Source organism: Mustela erminea, chromosome 10, assembly GCF_009829155.1.
Source record: "Mustela erminea isolate mMusErm1 chromosome 10, mMusErm1.Pri, whole genome shotgun sequence".
Taxonomy (NCBI): domain Eukaryota; kingdom Metazoa; phylum Chordata; class Mammalia; order Carnivora; family Mustelidae; genus Mustela; species Mustela erminea.
The window spans coordinates 44,730,604-44,751,425 of record NC_045623.1 but is presented as its reverse complement, the minus strand read 5'-3'; the positions used below and the strand labels follow the sequence as shown (position 1 = coordinate 44,751,425).

Here is a 20,822-nt window from a genome sequence, read left to right as displayed (position 1 = left end):
CCATTTTTTTTCATCTTTGCCCTCTACCATCCTCAGCACAATGTGCCTGATGATTGCATAAGGGTTGCCATGGTTCCCAGTGTTATGCAGTCATAACTGTAAAGTGGAAGAAGAGAGTTTCTTGTCTTCAAAAGTAAGGAAACCTTTCTACTACCCCCTTCCCCTGGACACCAATCGGACTAACCTTGTGCTGACCAATGCTGACTCACAGGCTTACTCTAGCAAGTACCATACTTGGTTTTGAATAATTAAGATTCATTTCCTGGGGATAAGGGAGAGGACCCCACCTTCCTAGAAATAGTTACTACTAATGCATTTGTGAATCTTAGAACTCTATCCTTGGAACTTCTTTTCCCCATCTGCATTCACTCTAGTATAATCTCTAGCCTCGAGGGTATTTTTGTTTTTGTTTTTAAAGATTTTATTTATTTGACAGGGAGAGATCACAAGGAGGCAGAGAGGCAGGCAGAGAGAGAGGGGGAAGCAGGCTCCCTGCTGAGCAGAGAGCCCAATGCGGAGCTCAATCCCAGGACCCTGAGATCATGACCTGAGACAAAGGCAGAGGCTTAACAGACTGAGCCACCCAGGCGCCCTCTAACCTCGAGGTTTTAAGATCACCTCTACTCCCAGTTTTTTATCTTCTGTTTGGACTGCTTCTAAGAATACTAGACTCATATATCCAACTGCCTATTAGATACTACCATTTGTAAGTTTAATAAGCATCTTAAACTTAAAATGTCCAATACTGAACTCCCCAATTCCCCATCCCTCAGCTCTTCTATCTTCCTATATTAGTCAATAGTCAAGAACTTTGTTCTTTCCCTTTGCTGAAGCTGAAAAATCTTGTGTTACTGATTTCCCTCACATCCCACATTTGATTCATCAGGAAGTCCCATTGACTCTACCTTTAAAATAAATAACACCTCCACTGCTACATCATTGTCCAAACCACCTGAATTATTTGGTCTTCCATCATTACCCACCATACTTTCCCTCTCTTTTTTTAACATAGAAGGCCAAGCAATCCTGTCATTCTGCATAAAACTCCCCAATGGCTTCTCATCTTCCCTTGATACAAATCAAAGTCTTTAGCAGCCTACAAGACTCTACACCATCTAGCCTCTTATTATTTCTCTGACCGTCCCTACCCCATCATTTTGACACAGCTGCACCTTAAAGATGCCTGGCATTCTCTCACCTCCAGAATTTTGTACTTTCATACTTCATTTTTCCCTCTACCTGATATCAACCCACACATATATACATAGCTTTCTCCCTTTTCTCTTTCAGGTCATAGTACAAATGTCATTTTGTCTCTGAAGCCATTTCTGCCTACCCCATCTAAAATTTTAATTCTTTTCTTTTCCTTAGCTCCTACCACCATCTAACATTGCATAGATTAGTTTCTTTAAAGAATATTTTTAATTACTAAATCTTTATAGGCATGCCTGGGTGGCTCAGGCAGTTAAGTGGCTGACTCTTGGTTTCAGTGCAGGTTGTGATCTCAGGGTCCTGGGATTAAACCCCATGTGGAACTCCATGCTCTGCAGAGTCTGCTAGAGATTCTCTTCCTCTCCCTCTCCCTCTCCTTCTGCCCCTTCTCTTGCTCGCACACACTTGCTTTCTCTCTCTGTGTGTGTCTCTCAAATAAAAAGATACTTTAAAAAAATCTTTTTAGGAATGCCTGGGTGGCTCAGGGTTAAGCATCTGCCTTTGGCTAGGGTGGTGATCGCAGCGTCCTGGGATAGAGTCCTGCACTGGGCTCCTGCTCAGCAGGGAGCCTGCTTCTCCCTCTGCCTGTCACTGCAGTTCTCCCTGCTTGTGAGCTCTCTCTCTGACAAACAAATAAAATCTTAATAAATAAATAAATAAATAAATAAATAAGGAACAAAAAATTCTTTAAAAAAAAAAATCTTGTCTTCCTCATTAGAACATAAAGTACACAAGGCAGGAATTTTTGTTCATACTGTATCCCCAGTACCTAGAAAGGTAGCTTGGCATATGGAAGGTCATTAAATTGTTTATAAAGAAATGAAAGTCTATTCTTCATGATTTCTTGGTTTTAGCTGTGTCAAATTTTGTTTCTGATCAATTTCTAATCAATTCCTATTTCTCATAATTGCTATGCGAGACCATCACCATTCTTACTAAATGCCCTACTTTAAGTCTCAGCTCTTTAGTAGTGGATGTCCTTTCTAAAAATTTTTTTAAAGAACACTGATAGCATCTATGAAATACTTTTTCTTCCTAGTCTATCCTCTTGCCTTCAAATTCATAAATTGGTCCTTAACTATTTTCTGTTAATCTCCGAGCCCACTTCTCCTTTTGTTCAAATTTTATCTACTTGTACTCTTGTATCAAACCCTCCTATCTTCTCTGAACCTTACCTAGCAATCATTTCTTAAGTACTTTTATATCTCATTTTCCTCTGCATTTTTTTCTTCTTCTGTTGACCAGTTATAACCTCCTTTATTCCCTCCCTTATATACAGTTCTCTTCTTACCTTCAGATGACTTTCTTGAAATGTTTGAATTTACTATTCCATTTTCATATCCCTCTTGTTCAGTTCACTGGATTCTGGCTTTTGCTTTTCATCGCCTATAATTACATCTACTTTATAGGATTGTTAAGAGAGATTAGATGAGGTTCAATGTGTTGAGTAGTGCTTGCACATGGTTAATGGTTTTTTTTTTTTAAGATTTTATTTATTTGTCAGAGAGAGAGAGAGCACAGGCAGACAGAATGATAGGCAGAGGGAGAGGGAGAAGCAGGCTCCCTGCCGAGCAAGGAGCCCGACACGGGACTCCATCCCAGGACGCTGGGATCATGACCTGAGCCGCAGGCAGCTGCTTAACCAACTGAGCCACCCAGGCGTCCCGGTTAATGGTTTTTTTGAGTGCTTACCATGATTATAACTCTTGAAACCAAAATCATTCTTGTGGGTACCCATCTATTACCTTTCTTGACTTTCCTGTATCCCTCATGAAATGCTCCTTCTTTTCATTTTGGGACACCAGTGGTATCAGAATGATTTCACCTTCAAGTAACAGAATCTCTCTAGCTGTAAGTCCAATGGTGGTTCCAGGATTGATTCAGAGATGGAATAACACTACTGAGAACCCAGGCTCTTGCTCTCTTTACCCTCTACCACTCTCACTGTGTCACAGATATTTATCTTGTTGTAAGATAACAAGCATTGTGTTTTTATTATCCAAAAGTAGAAAATCAGTGCTGGGGTTTCTCCTGGGTGGGTATTCCTTTATAGGGAGGACAGTCTGCCTTAAGTTCCCCAGAGCATTTCCCATACATCTCCTTGGCCACGCCTACACCAATCACTGGCAAAAGGAAATGTGATTGCTATGATTGATTTAAGCCAACCATGAGTCATTCCCCAGGGCCTGGGGAAGCTCTCACCCTCCTTGAGTTCATTATTTTGGAAGAAATTTGGTATCTGCTAAGCCAGGAAGAAGAAAGGATACTTAGATTTGGTTCGTAATCAGTAGTGTCTGCCATTCCATTTTTACTTGGTTTCTGATTGTTCATTCTCAGTGTTTTTCATTGTCTCCTCTTGATTAATATGTCCTGTAAATGCTGGGCAACTAAAGTTCTGTCTTTGATTCTTTCAAAAATTATTTCTTTTTTCCACTTTAAAATACCACCTGTGTTATAATATTTTCTTTTTCTTTCTTTTTTTTTTTTTTTAGATTTTATTTATTTATTTGACAGAGAAAGGGCGAGAGATGGGACAAAAGCAGGGGGAGTGGGAGAGGGAGAAGCATGCTTCCCGCCAAGCAGGGAGCCCAATGCAGGGCTTGATCCCAGGACTCTGGGATCATGACCTGAGCCGAAGGCAGATGCTTAATGACTGAGCCCCCCAGGCACCCCTGTGTTATAATATTTTCTAAAGCTTTATTTCAGCTAAGACTTTTTTCCAAAGCCCAAATTCAGAATATACAACTCTCTCCTGGACATCTTCAACCACATTCAATTCAATTAAATATTGTTTTACTAGGTTTTGGAGAGTCAAATAAACCTTTCTCCTATGTGATCTTACATTATAGTTGGGGAGTTAGCCAGAGAAGTGAGTTGTTATAACATAGATAGTAATTAAGAATGCAGTCTTAGCAAGCAATAAAATTTACCAAGTATGTAAGTAGCATAGATGAATGGGTGATTAGAGCGGGGGTAGGCATGTTTTGGTGGATCTCCTTTTCCCCTTCAAATGTACTCTTTCTATATTCTGTATTCTATACTGTCATTAGTAGCCCTGTCACAAGTAGCAAGTAGTACACATTCTACCTTTTTACCAGTTAAACTTACTCATTTGTCCTTTTACATCCTACTCATACTTTATGTCCCTGTAATTTCTCACTTCATTGAATTATGTACTTAGTAAAAGTTAATTGAATAGCAATGTACTATAGGGCTTTGTACTAGGGGAAAAAAAGTAGAAAAAAAACCCCAAAACTGAAACTCTCAGGGCAGTTAGAACCCCGTGAGTGAGGCACACAGAGATGGTTATGTAATTGTGATACGTGATGGAGTAGAGATATGGGGGTGGATATGGGAGCTCAAAGTCAAGGGAACCTAATCCAACCTGGCCCTCAGATTCGTGCAACCAGAGGCTGAGTCTCAGAGTGGTAGTAAGCTCAGGGCAGAGAAGGAAGAGTGGAATACACCCACACAATTTCCTTCATACATACCAAAGAAATACCACTTCAGAGACATTACTTTGGAGGCTGTACTTAATATTGCTATTGCTCAAGAAGAGTCTTTTAACTGACCATCACTAATTTAATTTAGAGGATTACTGGTAGTGTATATCATACAGTTGATCCTTCAGGATTCACCAATTCTGTACTTTCATATTTGCCCTCACTAAAATTAATTTGTCACCCTAAAAACAGTATTTGGGATGCTTTCCCAGTCATTTGCAAACATATACAGAGGCAAAGCAGCAAAAAAAAATGAATCTATGTTCCCAGCTGAGATCCAACAAGGCGGTGCTTTGACTTCTTATTTTAACTCTCATAATAAGCCTTTGTGATCTATTAGTGCATTTTTGTATCTTTTGCATTTGTATGCATTTTGTTGGTGACTTCACTGTTTAAAGAAATGTTTCAACACCGGGCTGAATTGCTGTCTGGTGTTCCTAGGCACGAGAAGACTGTGATGTGCCTTATGGAGAGAATCCATGTGTTAGATAAGCTTCCCTCAGGCGTGAGTTACAGTGCTATTGGCCATGAGTTCAATGTTAAATTGAATGAGGTGTCTTGAAACAGAAACACATAAAATGAGATTATGTATTGATGAGTTGACTTAACCCTGCCATTTCCCTTAGGGGCAATGGTTCAATATTCGCTAATTCAGCATCCATGACAACTTTATAGAACATAACTATGGCAAATAAAGAGAGTTGACTATTTTGTGGGTAAATTTCATTTTGGGAAATAACCCAAAAGAAGTCATTTATGGCCAGGAGGGATGGGTTAGATGAGGGTGGTTAAACTGGACAATATAGAGGTTTGATTACTAAAGTCTTTGTCAACCTTTTAAAACATATTCTGTCCTTGGGATGAACAAATAGCTTACTCACCACCCTGAATATTCTAATATATTCCCCTTAGCAGACATGCCTACGTTGAGAATTAGTGTACAAGTTTTATCTTACCACCAGCCAGGCTGATGTTTTATAGTGAAAACTGTGTTTAATAGTGAAAACTACAGTTTTTTAAAAGTTTACTAGATACAATAAAATTTTATTACAGTGCCTGCTTAGACTTCAGTCTCCCTCTAGTCAAGAATAATTTGTATAAAGCAAGGGTTGGCAAACATTTTTTGGTCAAAGGCGAGACAGTATATTTTTAGGTTTTGTGGGCCAAGGTCTCTGAGGCAACCCCTCAGCTCTGCCACTGTATTGCTAAAGTGGCAACAGATACTAGGTCCTATTGTATATATTTGCACTGTAAACTCCTGATACTGTTTTATCCTTCATGGCATGTAATACATCGTGTGCAATAACTGTTGAGGCAAACTTCCTGATTTAGCTTAGATAACCAAAAGGCTATTTTAAAATATTTAAAAGTCAAATGTTAAAAACCATCCATTTAAAATTATTCTTGGGGCACTGGGGGGCTCAGTCACTTAAGCCACCAGCTCTTGATTTCAGCTCAGGTCATGATCTCAGGGTTCTGGGATTGAGCCCCAAGCCGGGTGTGGGGCTCTCCCATCAGAGGTGAGTCTGCTTGGGTTTCTCTCCCTCTACCCTCTTCCCACTCTCTCCCCTCTCTCTTTTTCTCTCCCCCCCCCCACAAATAAATAAATCTTTAACAAAATAATAACATTAAATTATTCTCTTTTTTAAAAGATTTTATTTATTTATTTGACAGAGAGATAGAGTCAGAGCACAAGCAGAGGGAATTGCGGAGGGAGAGGGAGAAGCAGGCTCTCCACAGAGCAGGGAGCCTGAAGCGGGACTCAATCCCAGGACCCCAGGATCATGAGCTGAAGGCAGACTCTTAACCAATTGAGCCATCCAGGCGCCCACATTAAATTATTCTCTCTTTTTTTTTTTAAGATTTTATTTATTTATTTGACAGAGATCACAAGTAGGCAGAGAGGCAGGCAGAGAGAGAGGGGGAAGCAAGCTCCCTGCAGAGCAGAGAGCCTGATGTGGGGCTCGATCCCAGGACCCTAGGATCATGACCTAAGCTGAAGGCAGAGGCTTTAATTTAACCCACTGAGCCACCCAGGGACCCCCACATTAAATTATTCTTGAATCCTATTTTTTTCTCTTATCTTTAAATGTCCTTCTTTAAGCAATTAGTAGTTTGGGCATGTATTTGGAATTAAGCAGTCAACTGCCTAAATTTATAGTAGTTGGTGAATACTATAGAACGTGTTGGCTTATTTAATACATTTCCTCATACTTAATGTTTGGTAGGTTGTAATAAAGTCTTTGAGTCGTAGTTAAATCACAGTAGCAATGGTTTAATTATTATGACTTTATTAATGCAATGTATTATAAAGATAATTGATAGCTTGGGTTAGGTTCTGATTTAAATGAAATCAATTTAGAACTAAAAACATTTGGAGAGCTAAACAAACTTGCTAGATAATCAGTTTATTGCAGTTTTGACTAAGATTCTAATAGTTCAGTGAAATAGCAGCCTGTGTTCTGCTCTCCTGCCTCTCCTCTGTGCTAGACACTTTTTCCCCTTGTATCGCTTGTCTTATTCTGAAGAGCTGTTGGCTTCACTGTGGCTACAGACTGCTCCCCTTTCTCTAGCCACCCAAGTAAGTTTTCCAGTGGATTCTGATGCCTTCTCTGACTACTTGTGAGAGGAGAGATTTTAGAAAAGAATAAAGTGAAAATGGCAAAGGTTCCTCATTTCCGAGTGTTGCTTCTACTTACAACACTGTGAAGCTTTGTATACTAAGTGAACTGTGTATACATGGAGCCATTCCCACTGCTTTAAATGTAAAGTATCATTTCAAAATGATACAGTATCTACTTTTTTTTTTTATGAGAGAGAGAGAGAGGGAGAGAGAGAAGGCATGTGAGAGAGGGAGAGGGAGAACAGGAGCAGGGGGAGAGGCAGAAGGAGAAGCTGGTTCCCCACTGAGCAGGGAGCCTGACATGGGGCTCGGTCCCAGGACCCCGAGATCATGACCTGAGCGGAAGGTAGACACTTAAACGACTGAGCCACCCAGGCACCCCACAAAGATTTTTTCCTTAAAGATAAAAAATGGAAAGGGACGCCTGGGTGGCTCAGTTGGTTAAGCAGCTGCCTTCGGCTCAGGTCATGATCCCAGCGTCCAGGGATCGAGTCCCACATCGGGCTCCTTGCTCCGCAGGGAGCCTGCTTCTACCTCTGACTCTGCCTTCCACTCTGTCTGCTTGTGCTCGCTCTCGCTTGCTCTCTCTCTGACAAATAAATAAATAAAATCTTTAAAAAAAAAAAAAAGATAAAAAATGGAATACTATTTTTCAATGTTACTGAGGTAAAATTGACAAAATTATAAGGTATTTAAGTGCACACTGTGATAATTTGATATATGTATGCATTGTGAGGGGATTCCTCCCCTCTAGTTAATTCACATCCATCACCTCACATACTTACCTTTGTTAAGACAGTAAATGCTTCACAGATTTGCATGTCATCCTTGCACAGGGGCCTTGCTAGTCTTTCAGTGTTATTCCAATTATAGTGTATGTGTTGCTGAAATGAGCACTGGGATACTATTTTATAAGTAAAAATGGAGTTTTCTTTAGAGTGCATCTGTTAAGAGTTTATTTCCCATAAATGTACATGTGAGAGATGTGTATGTGTGATACTTAAGTTCTGAAAAATTGGATCATAGAGCTGGTGATTTGTAGAAACCTTTATATCTACATTGTGTAATACAGTGATCACAGCCACATGAAAGCTAAGGACCTGAAATGTGGCTACCTGAATTGAGATGTTGTATAAGTGTAAAAGTCATACTGGATTCTGAAGATCTAGTGCCAAAAAAAGTGTAGAAGATTATTATTATTGATAGGATTTAGAAAGAAATCTTTGGACGGAGAACGCAAAGCACAATGGAAAGAGCATAAAATGTATATGATACAGCAAGATTACAGCATTGGACAGCATTGGATTTAGGAAGGCACACATTAGGAAACTCACAAAAAAAGTTATGGTCAGATTGTTGAGGATTTTGAATGTTATTTTTGTTTTTAAGTTTTAACTTAATAACATTATTATCTTTATAATGGTTACATGTTGTGATGGTAATATCTTGGGTTTATTGGGTTAAATAAAATATATTATTAAGATTAATTTTAATTTTATTTTTATTTTTACTAAAATGTGGATTCTAGAAATGTTTATATGATATATGTGGTTCACTTTATATTTCTGTTGGACAGCATTGCTCTAGGTTATATGATCTTTCAACATAGTCAAAGTATTATAATCAAATGTCAATTTACAAGACCCATTTAAAATAACCTAGAATTCTATAGTTTTTTTTGGCTCTCTGATTCAGTATTAAAAAGTAATGTAGAGAACACTTTATTTTAACTAATTCCAAAAAGCTAGGAAAATATGAGATTAGCTCACTGTATATTCACTAGTCTTCTAGTAAGTTTTTCAACAACTTCTTGTAAAAAAGGATACAAAGAAAGGCAAGTTGTTACTGGGCTATTTTATTAGGATACTTTTTTTTTTAACAAGGAAGGAAATCCTTTTTTTTTTTTTTTTTTTTTTAGTAGCCCCCACGCACAACATGGGACTTGAACTCATGACCCTGAAATCAAGAGTTGCATGCTCTACTGACTTAGCCAAACAGGTGCCCAAGGATACATTTTAATATTATCACAAAATAGAATCAGTTGTACACTCTTAAAAAAGGAATTTATTTTTTAGGTTTTTGTTTATTAAGTCATCTCTACACCAATGTGAGGATTGAACTCAATGACCCTGCGATCAAGAGTCACACTGCTCTTCCAACTGAGCCAGCCAGGTGCCCCAGGGAATTTTATTTATTTGTTTGTTTGTTTGTTTGCTTAGCAGGCTCCATTCCCAGGGTAGAGCCCAATTCAGGGCTTGAACTCCTGACCCTGACTGAGATCAAGACCTGAGCTGATTTCAAGAGTTGGATGCTTAATTGACTGAGCCACTCAGGTGCTCCAGAAATTATTTTTTAAAAAACAAAATATTTCTGATTCTTGGTGTCTTCAGATAACTCTAGTAATTTTTACAAACCTTTTTTTTTTTTTTAAAGCAGAGAGCCTGACTCGGGGCTCTATCCCAGGACCCTGAGACCATGACATGAGCTGAAGACAAAAGCTTTAACCCACTGAGCCACCCAGGCACCCCAATTTTTATAAACTTCTTAAAGCAATACATGTTATTTTTTTGAAGACAAGTACTTTTACATTTTATTTATTTTAATATTTTATTTATTTATTTATTTTTGGAGAGAGGGGAGGGGAGGGGTAAAGGGAGAGATGGAATTTTAAGCAGGCTCCACACCCAGTGGGGAGCCCAATGTGGGGCTCAATCTTATGACCTTGAGATCATGACCTGAGCCCAAGTCAAGAGTAAGCCGCCCAGATGCCCCGTTTGTTTATTTTAAAAGTTTATTTTTAAGTAATGTTTATACCCGACGTGCGCCTGAAACTCAAAACCCCAACATCAAGAGTTGCATGCTCCACGACTGAGCCAGCCAGGTACCCCTGTACTTTTAAACTTTGTTGTAAATTTTTCATTTGTAAAGGCCATTAAATCAATAAAATTAAATGTGTATCTTTTATTATAGTGCTTTCTGCAGGAAAAGTGTTATAAAATCAAGCAATGACACAGTATTAAAACTTGAAAATTTTGGGAATTACCAATATAACTATAATAATAAAGTGCTGGGAAATTCCAATGGTACAGACAATAGTCCACAGAGAATTATGACTAATAAAAAGTCTTGTCAAATACCTGGGACATCTGGGTGGCTCATTCGGTTAAGTGTCTGCATTCAGCTCAGGTCATGATCTCAGGGTCCTGGGATCAAGTTCTGCATTGGGCTCCCTGCTCAGTGGGGAGTCTGCTTCCTCCTTTGCCTGCCATGCTCCCTGCTTGTGCTCTCTCTCTGACAAATAAATAAAATCTAGAAGGAAGGAAGGGAGGGAGGGCAGGCAAATACCTTTAAAAAAGAAGTTGGTTTTTGGGGCGCTTGGTTGGCTTACTCAGTGGAGAATGCCACTCTTGATCTTGGGGTTGTGAGTTTGAGCCCCATGTTGGGCATAGAGTTTACTTAAAAAAAATAAATGAAGTTTTTTTCAAAGACCTAATGAATTAGCCCTTTTTGGGAGCAGTCATTGTTACAACAATGATATTCAAAACTCCCGGGGCGCCTGGGTGGCTCAGTGGGTTAAGCCGCTGCCTTCGGCTCAGGTCATGATCTCGGAGTCCTGGGATCGAGTTCCGCATCGGGCTCTCTGCTCAGCGGAGAGCCTGCTTCCCTCTCTCTCTCTCTGCCTGCCTCTCCATCTACTTGTGATTTCTCTCTGTCAAATAAATAAATAAAATCTTTAAAAAAAAAAAAAACTCCCAAAAATCTGACCATAACTTTTTTTTTGAGTTTCCTAATGTGAGCTTTCCTAAATCCTATCCTGTAATCTGACCAGTCTTTTTGCAGTATCACATACATTTTATGCTCTTTTTGATTGGGCTTTGTGTTCTGGGTCCAAACTGAAAACCCTCCCCGTGCTCCTCTTTCTAAATCCTATCAATCTTTCAAGACCCCGCTTATATTTTTCTTTTATAAAACTTCCCCATACTAGGCCAAGATGAGCATATAATTAACATTTGTATATATTTTATTTCTGTGAAAGCCTTTCACATATTTTCTCATTTTTTAATGTCAGTAAATGAAATAGGTGTTGTTATCTATTTCATAGAATAAAAGAATTGAATCTCAGAGAAATAGTAATTTTTCCATTTTTCCAGAACTTCATATAGATATAAATAGTGAAGCTAAGAATATTAGAAACAATTCCTCTCATTCCAAGTTTCCTGATCTTTTCTCTGTAGCTTAATATAGTCCCTTAAATCCTGTAACAGTTACATAACACACTTACTTAAAGCTATTGATTGTTTACCCTATTTGTACCAAACTGTTTAACTTGATTGTTAGCTATAGGCTTGAAGGAATATATACAGATTGTCCATGGGGAGGGGGAATAAATGGAAAAGGTGAAGAGAGCTGAATATGTTTCTTGATAATAGAATCAAAGAGGTCATGAAGAGCTCTTTACTAGTCTGCTTGCTTTTCTGAAAGCATTATACTTTTTAAAAACTGTGATACCTAGCCTTGTTCCTTTTCCTCTACCTACCCAAGTGCGAAATTTTTAGTATAATTCTTAAAGCAGAGCTAAACAGTGAGGTCTTCCCTGACTATCCTGGATAAAGTGGCCCCTCTCCATCAATCCGTGCCTTAGAAACGTTTAAAATTTTTCTTCCAACTACTAAACTACTAAAATTCTATCATTTCTTTATTAACTTGTTTCTTGGTTGTCTTCTCCCACTAGAATGTGAGTTGAATGAAAGGAAGGATGTTGTGTATCTCCTTTATAGTACATAGTAAGCACTCAGTAAATATTTGCTGAATGAGACACTTTATTCATGGAAAATGTTCACTATGATAATACCACTTTTAAAACAAGTTTTATAGTACTCATCAAATTTTATACAGTATGGGGGCGCCTGGGTGGCTCAGTGGGTTAAGCCGCTGCCTTCGGCTCGGGTCATGATCTCAGGGTCCTGGGATCGAGCCCCGCATCGGGCTCTCTGCTCAGCAGGGAACCTGCTTCCTCCTCTCTCTCTGCCTGCCTCTCTGCCTGCCTCTCTGCCTGCTTGTCATCTCTCTCTGTCAAATAAATAAATAAAATCTTTAAAAAAAAATTTATACAGTATGTACTCAAATGTTATTGACTGTTTAATTCCAAATACGAGTCCAAATTACTGTAATTGCCCAAAGAAGGACATTTTATAGTTAAGGAAAAAATGGGATATTTAGAACATTTAAATAGGGTTAATGTCTTAAAGACTTACCTTAAGTTTACTTATTCTGTCTTATAACCCAGATGGAGTAAGAAATAAATCTCTAATATTTTTCTTTTTTTTTTTTCCTCCTGAAGATAAATTTGCATTTGAAATGATGACAAAGTTTTTACATATTGTAACTTATGGTCAAAGTCTAAGGTCTTTCTACATGAATGAAAATTAGGGGCACCTGGGTGGCTCAATTGGTTAAATGTCTGCCTTCAGCTCAGGTCATGATCCCAGGATCCTGGGATCAAGCCCCACATCAGGCTCCCTGCTTGGTTGGGAGCCTGCTTCTTCTCCCTCTGTCTGCCACTCCCCCCTGCTTGTGCTCTCTCTCTGTGTCAAATAAATAAACAAAAATTCTTAAAAAAAAAAAAAAAAAGAAAATTCAGCATCTGAGTTCCAAACTTAAAACAGAAACTGCAGCAACAGGAACTAAGGCTAGAAAGATCTGACTCTAAAATCAAAGATACCTATTTTAAGGGGCATCTCCTAGGCTCAGTCAGTAGAGCATATGACTTAGTCTCCAGGTTGTGAGTTCAAGCTCCTCACTGAGTGTAGTGATTACTTAAAAAACAAAACAAAACAAAAACCCATATTTTAAAAATACAAACATTGGGGGCACCTAGGTGGCTCAGTGGTTTAAAAGCCTCTGCCTTCGGCTTAGGTCATGATCCCAGGGTCCTGGGATCGAGCCCCGAATCGGGCTCTCTGCTCAGTGGGGAGCCTGCTTCCCTCTCTCTCTCTGCCTGCCTCTCTACCTACTTGTGATCCCTGTCTGTCAAATAAATAAATAAAATCTTACAAAAAATAAAAATTAAAAAAATTGTACCTTTTTTCCATGTATTTTCAAAATTTTAAGTGGACTCTATTCTTTTAGAGATGTTTTAGGTTCACAGCAAAATTTAGTGGAAGATGCAGAGGTTTCCCATAAACCTCCACACATGCACAATCCACCCCACCTCATTATCAATGTCTCTCACTAAATGGAACATTTATGTACAACTAATGAACTTATATTGATACATCCTTATCACCCAGAGTCTATAATTTACATTAGGGTTCACTTCCGGTGTTGTACATTCTATGAGTTTGGACATGTGCCCACATTTCAGTATCATACAGAGTAGTTTCACTGCCCTTAGGAAAAAAAAAAAAATTCCTCCATACTCTGTTTATCCTTCCCTTCCCACTAAACCCTGACAACCACTGATTTTTTTTTTACTGTCACAAAGTTTAAAAAAAAAAAAAAAGGGTAGTTTATCCTTTTCCAGAATGTCATATAGTATATAACCTTTTCAGACTGGTTTCTTTCACTTAGTAATATACATTAGGGTTCCACCAATGTCTTCCCATGGCTTGCTAGCTCATTTCATTTTAGTACTGAATAATATTCCATTGTCTGAATGACTGTGGTTTATCACATTTACCTATAGAAGACATCTTGGTTGCTTCCAAGTTTGGGCAATTATGTATGAGGCTGCTGTACACATCCATGTGCAGTGTTTTGTATAGACCTACATTTTCAGTTTCTTTGAGTAAATACCAAGAAACATGACTGTGGGATCGTATGATAAGTGTATGTTTACTTTTCTAAGACACTACCAAATTATCTTCCAAAGTGTACCATTTTGCACACCCACCAACAATGAATGGTTGCTCTACATTCCTATTGCTCTACATCTTTGCAAGCAAGTGGTGTTGCCAGTGTTCTGGATTTTGGCCGTTCTAATAGCTGTCGTGGTATCTTTGTTTTTATTTGGATTTCACTGATGACATTTGATATGGAACATCATTTCATATGCTTATTTGCCCTCTGTGTATCTTCTTTGGTGAGGTTTCTGTTAGGTCCCTGGCCCATTTTTTAATTGGGTTGTTTGTTTTCTTGTTGAGTTTTAAGAGTTCTTTATATATTTTGTTTTGTTTTGGTTTTCAATTTTTAAAATTTAAGTTCAATTAATTAACATATAATGTATTATTAGTTTCAGAGATACAGGCCTATGATTCATCTGTATAATACCCAGTGCTCATTACATCACGGGCCATCCTTAATGTCCCTCACCTAATTACTCCATCCCCCCACCCCTTTCTCCTCCTGCAACCCTCAGTTTGTTTCCTACGTTTAAGAGTCTCTTGGGGCACCTGGGTGGCTCAGTGGTTAAGCCGCTGCCTTCGGCTCAGGTCATGATCTCGGTCCTGGGATTGAGCTCCGCATCGGGCGCTCTGCTCAGCAGGGAGCCTGCTTCCTCCTCTCTCTCTGCCTGCCTCTCTGCCTACTTGTGATCTCTGTCTGTCAAATAAATAAATAAAATCTTAAAAAAAAAAAAAAGTCTCTTATGGTTTGTCTCCCTCTCCGATTTCATCTTGTTTCATTTTTTCCCTCCCTTCCCCTATGGTCCTCTGTCTTGTTTCTCAAATTCCTCATATCAATGAGATCATATGGTAATTGTTTTTCTCTGATTTATTTTGCTTAGCATAATACCCTCCTAGTTCTATCCATGTCTTTGCAAATGGCAAGATCTTATTTTTTTAAAGATTTTATATATTTATTTGACAGGCAGAGATTACAAGTAGACAGAGAGGCAGGCAGAGAGGGAGGAGGAAGCAGGTTCCCTGCTGAGCAGAGAGCCCAGTGCGGGGCTCGATCCCAGGACCCTGGGATCATGACTTGAGCCGAAGGCAGAAGCTTTGACCCACTGAGCCACCCAAGTGCCCCAAGATTTCATTTTTTAATGACTGCATGATATTCCTGTGTGTGTGTGTGTGTGTGTGTGTGTGTGCGCACCACATCTTCTTTATTCATTCATATGTCGATGGACATGTAGGGTCTTTCCATAGTTTGGCTGTTGCAGACGTTGCTCCTGTAAACATTGGAGGTGCACATGCCCCTTTGGATCACCACATTTGTATCTTTGGGTAAATACCCAGTAGTGTAATTGTTGGGTCATAGGGTAGTTCTATTTCCAGCTTTTTTAGGAACCTCCATACTGTTTTCCAGAGTGGCTGCACCAGCTTGCATTCCCACCAACAGTGTAGGAGGGGTCCCCTTTCTCTGCATCCTCACCAACATCTGTAATTTCCTGACTTGTTAATTTTAGCCATTCTGACTGGTGTAAGGTGGCATCTCATTGTGGTTTTTGTTTATATTTCCTTGATGCCAAGTGATGTTGAGCATTTTTTCATGTGTCTGTTGGCCATTTGTATGTCTTTTTTGGAGAAATATCTGCTCATGTCTTCTGCCCATTTCTTGATTGGATTTTATGTCCTTTGGGTGTTGAGATTGATAAGTTCTTTATAGATTTTGGATACTAGCCTTTTATTTGATAAGACATTTGCAAATATCTTCTCCCATTTTGTCACAAGGTAAACAAGGTTCTTTATATATTTTGGGTAATAGTCCTTTATCAGATATGTCTTGTTTCTTTCTCCCAAGATTTTACTTAAATTCAGGTTGGTTAACATATATTGCAGTATCGGTTTCAGGAGTAGAATTTAGTGATTCATCATTTACATATAAAAACCCAGTGATCATCTCAACAAGGGATCTCCTTCATGCCTATTTAGCTCATTCTCTTACCCACCTCCCTTCCAGCAACACTCAGTTTGTTTATAGTTGAGTCTCCTGTTTGCCTCCCTTTCTGTTTTTATCTTATTTCATTTTTCCTTCCCTTCCCCTGTGTTAATCTGTTTTGTTTCCTAAATTCCCATATGAGTGAAATAATATGGTATTTGCCTTTCTCTGATTGACTTATTTCGCTTAGCATAATACCCTCCAGTTCCATCCACATCTTTGCAAATTCAGATGTCTTTTGAAATATTTTTGCCCAATCTGTGGCTTGTTTTCTCATTTTCTTGACAATGTCCTGCTCAGCAGAAAATTATAATTTTAATTCAGTCCAGCTTATCGATAACTCTCTTTCATGAACTGTTCATTTGGTATTACATAAAGATCATTGCCAAACCCAAGGTCACCTAGGTTTTTTCATGTGTTCTAGGAGTTTTATAGTTTTGCATTTCACACTCAGGTCTGTGATCCATTTTGAGTTAATTCTCGTGAAAGGTTTAAGATCTGCATCTAGATTGATTCCTTTGCAAACAGATATCCAGTTGTTCTAGCACTATTTGTTGAAATGACTGTTTTTTCTCATAGTATTGCCTTTGCTCTTTTGTCTTAGATCAGTTGACTATATATATATGTATCTATTACTGGGTTCTCTATTCTGTTCTACTGGACTATTTGCCTGTTCTTTCACCAATACCACAGGGTCTTAATTACTGTGTTTGAAACAGTGTATTTGAGATTTGCATTTGAAATACAATGAATGCTACCTATGTGAAAGTTTAATGATTTTAAATATTAACAGAGTTAGGATGAGTAAGTAGCAAATATTAACTGGGGTATTTGGAAAGAGCCATTTATTCTTAGTTTGACAGCTGTTGTGTGTGGATGTATATGCTTGTAAATAAGGACATTTTATTATACCTATGGTATGGTCATTTTTTTTCTAGGAAAAGTTCTAGTTCATATGATGAGATGAGATCATTGTCATTACAATAGTACTAACACTTTCATAGTCCTCATATGTGCCAGTCACATTTAAGCGTTTCACACATTTATCTCATTTAATCCTCACAACAGTCCCTTGGAGGAGATATTATTGCTAATCCCACTTGACAGGTAAGGAAACTGACGAACAGGAAAGTTAAGTCCAAGGCCACACAGCTAGTAAGTGGTATTGTCAGGACTCTAACCAAGCAGTCTGACTCCAAAATCTGTTTTTAACCACTATACTACCAATATTCCCTGGTGTTGCCCTAGCAAATTTTATAATAACTATTCAGCTATCTAAAGCACTTGTGAGAACAAGGTGTAAAAGAGCCTCAGTTTGTAAGAAGTACTGGGGAATTGAAGTCACAATTTACTATAATTACTGGATGAGACATTTCTGGACTAAATGTACCCATTTAAGAATTAAATATCGACAGAAAAAGTTTCCAACGGGAGCATTGGTAAAATCTTAGAAGTCATCTGTCTTTAAGTATTTCAGTGATGATCTGAATTTCAGTAGTGATTTCTTCTGAGACTCTGGAAGGCACGCTGTCTTTCTTCAAACTAATGAATTATGAACTGAGAAATGATTTGTGAATTGGAGAAAAAAACTTTTTTATTGTATATTAATAAAACCAAAGTAGAAGGTGAAGATGGCATCAATTGAATGACTATTTATGTACTTTTAAGATTCTTTGTGTATGGTAAAGTGCTATTTTTAGCTGTCATGATCTAAACATATATAATATTTTAAACTGTGATTATAGCCCCAGTCGCCTAATGGATAAGGCACTGGCCTCCTAAACTGTGATTATACCATCAAAAAGAACTCATACTTCTTATAAAAATAATTTATCTATAATTACTATGAAAGCATAATATCACAAATAAGGAAACTTTGCCAAAGTTTTTGAAAAAAAATATGTCATTAGAATTTTTACTTAATTCTGGCCCATGTGTCCCTAAGATAGAGTGACACACTTCCTCCACATACATTACTGGGCACAAAAATTCTTAAACTGTGTTTTAAAAAACAACTCTGATAAAAAAAATAATAAACACACTTAAGTTTTCTGAATTTGGTTGAAAAAATTAAAATCTCTTAAAATACATTGTAACTTACCTTCAGTTAGAGATGAATCAACACAACCCCAGTATGAAACTTAAACTTGTGAACTATAAACATTAAGGAGAAAATCTCTTTGTGATTTTATTTATTTATTTATTTACTTACTTATTTACTTACTTATTTATTTTTAAAGTAAGCTCTACACCCAATATGGGGCTTGAACTCATGACCCCATGATCAAGAGTCACAGGTCATGCCAATTGAGCCAACCACACATTTATATACCTATAAAATCATATAAGCAGGATTTATGTGATTTTAAGACAATATTTCAAATAGATTATTATGTAGGTTTTTTTGGCTTAGCTTTTATTTTTACATTTATTTATTTATTTATTTACTGAAGAGTCCATTTATCTGAGAGGGAATGAGTGAGAGGGAGTGCAGGAACTGGGAGAAGAGGGAGAAACAGACTCCCCGTTGAGCAGGGAGCTGGATGTGGGGCTGGATCCTGGACTCCAGGATCATGACTTATCCGAAGGCAGCCGTTTAACGGACTGAGCCATCCAGGTGCCCCTACTTTCACTTTTAAAAAAATATATTTTTTAAAGATTTTATTTATTATTTATTTGACAGACAGAGATCACAAGTAGGCAGAGAAGCAGGTAGAGAGAGAGAGGAGGAAGCAGGCTCCCTGCCGAGCAGAGAGCCCAATGCGGGCCTCGATGCGGGGCTCGATCCCAGGACCCCGGGATCATGACCTGAGCTGAAGGCAGAGGCTTTAACCCACTGAGCCACCCAGGCTCCCCATTAGTATTGTATTTTTAAGTAAGCTCCATACCCAGCATGGAGCCCAATGCAGGGCCTGAACTCCAGACCCCGACTGAGATTAAGATCTGAGCTGAGATCAAGAGTTGGATGCCTTCACCCACCGAGCCACCCAGACACCCAGAGAATTTTAGCTCTTAAAAAAAAAAAAAAAAAAAAAAAAGGATGTGTTTCCTCAGTAACCTGAATGTACTGTTTCCTTTTTCCCTGGGTCTACCTTGTTTCCTGGGATCCATGTTGTTTTTTTCTGCTAACTTGACACTGAAGTAGTAGAGGGGTAGTTGGGCTTCCCTAGCTTTGGGTATGAGTTGGCCTTGATCCCCGCCACCTCCTCCTGATGCTGCCATATTTATTTTCTTTATTGAAGTACAGTGGACACACAATATTGCATTAATTTCAGGTGTACAACATAATGATTCAGCAACTCTGTATGTTGCCCTCACCACAAGTGTAGCCATCATGTGTTAATATACAATGCTATTATGTTACCACTGACTATATTCCCTATGTGGTACCTTTCATCCTTGTGACTTACTCATTCCATACATATAATATCTTCTTTATCCATTCATCTGTGAATGGACACTTGGGTTGCTTCCCTATCTCGGCGACAGCAAATAATGCTGTAATTAATATGTGGTTGCATGTATCTTTTTGAATTATTATTCTTCTTTCCTTTGAATAAATACCCAGCAGTGGAATTACTGGATTGTGTGGTATTTCTAATTTTAAATACCCGAAGAAGCTCTGTACTATTTTGTGCAATGGCTAACCAATATACATTCTTACCAACAGTGCACAAGGGTTCTCTTTTCTCCACATCTTCAGCAACATTTGTTATTTCTTGTCTTCTTGATATTAGCCATTCTGACTGGTGTGAGGTAGTATCTCATTGCGATTCTGATTTGCATTTCCCTGATGATCAGTGATGCTGGATATCTTATCCTGTGTCTGTTGGCATTGTTCCCAAACGTTTGAAAGAATTATTTACACTACTCATTTTATCAAAATCTAGCTAGACTGTTTTATATTATTTAAAATTATAAATGCTTCCTTATTAACTTGAAATTTCAAAGTTGAGGTGACTTCTTGCTTTCCAAATTTAGCACTATGATTCTTTTTTGTGTGTATATTTGAAGAAATATGAAAATCCTTTATCACCCTTCTCTATGTGTGGAAAGTCAGATTTGTTTCCATTTGTTAATATGTAATGCATTTTTCAGAAATGTGAAAGATCTAGTCTTTGGGTTTTAAAATCCTTTAAAATGTCAAGTCCTGATAATATTTCTAACCATCTGAAAATGACTGACTCAGATAAGAATCTGTTTTTCTTTCCTCTCAGTATTACCTACCAGAACAATTCAGAGTTTTCACATATAGTAATAGTCAGTGTTCCTTTAGTAGTGAGTATTTAAATGAGCAATTAATTCTAGAAAAGGCGATTTTTATTATATTTTTACTCTAGATGCTGATCATTGCACTGGACTTCAACTTGCATTTTTTTTTTTTAAGGAGTTTTAGGGTGACTTTGGATATTAGCATTTTTCTCCAAGCATTTTTGAATTTGAATGGTTAACCTTTTGACATGGAATATTCCTTGGTGGGACTAAAAAATTTGAATAGCTAGCTGACCAACCTCTGTAACCTATAAATAGGCTAGACAGATGCTATACATTTCTAATACCAAAGTATTTTTAAAGGAGAGAGTTTTGAGAAATAGGAAATCCTATCTATCAAATGTACAAAGATGAATGTTCTGAAAGAATTGCTGAATCATGAATGTAAAGCT

General features: G+C 38.0%; 1 protein-coding gene and 1 non-coding gene across 4 annotated transcripts in view; one reads left to right on the top strand and one right to left on the bottom strand.

The window, feature by feature from the left end:
• DNAJB4 (DnaJ heat shock protein family (Hsp40) member B4) overlaps nucleotides 1-20,822 on the top strand; it is a 43,459-nt gene that overhangs the window by 10,819 nt on the left and 11,818 nt on the right. Inside the window, exon 1 of one of the 3 annotated variants that reach the window (XM_032303530.1) lies at nucleotides 152-221. The exons of 1 other annotated variant lie outside the window; for it this stretch is intronic. The gene's annotated coding sequence lies outside the window, so the exon portion shown is untranslated. Of the gene's footprint in view, nucleotides 1-151; nucleotides 222-20,822 lie in introns of those variants that run through there. One more of the 3 variants, XM_032303532.1, reaches the window with a different exon arrangement.
• LOC116568351 lies at nucleotides 8,130-8,235 on the bottom strand. Its single transcript, XR_004276569.1, has one exon. It is a non-coding gene; the product is annotated as a U6 spliceosomal RNA (small nuclear RNA).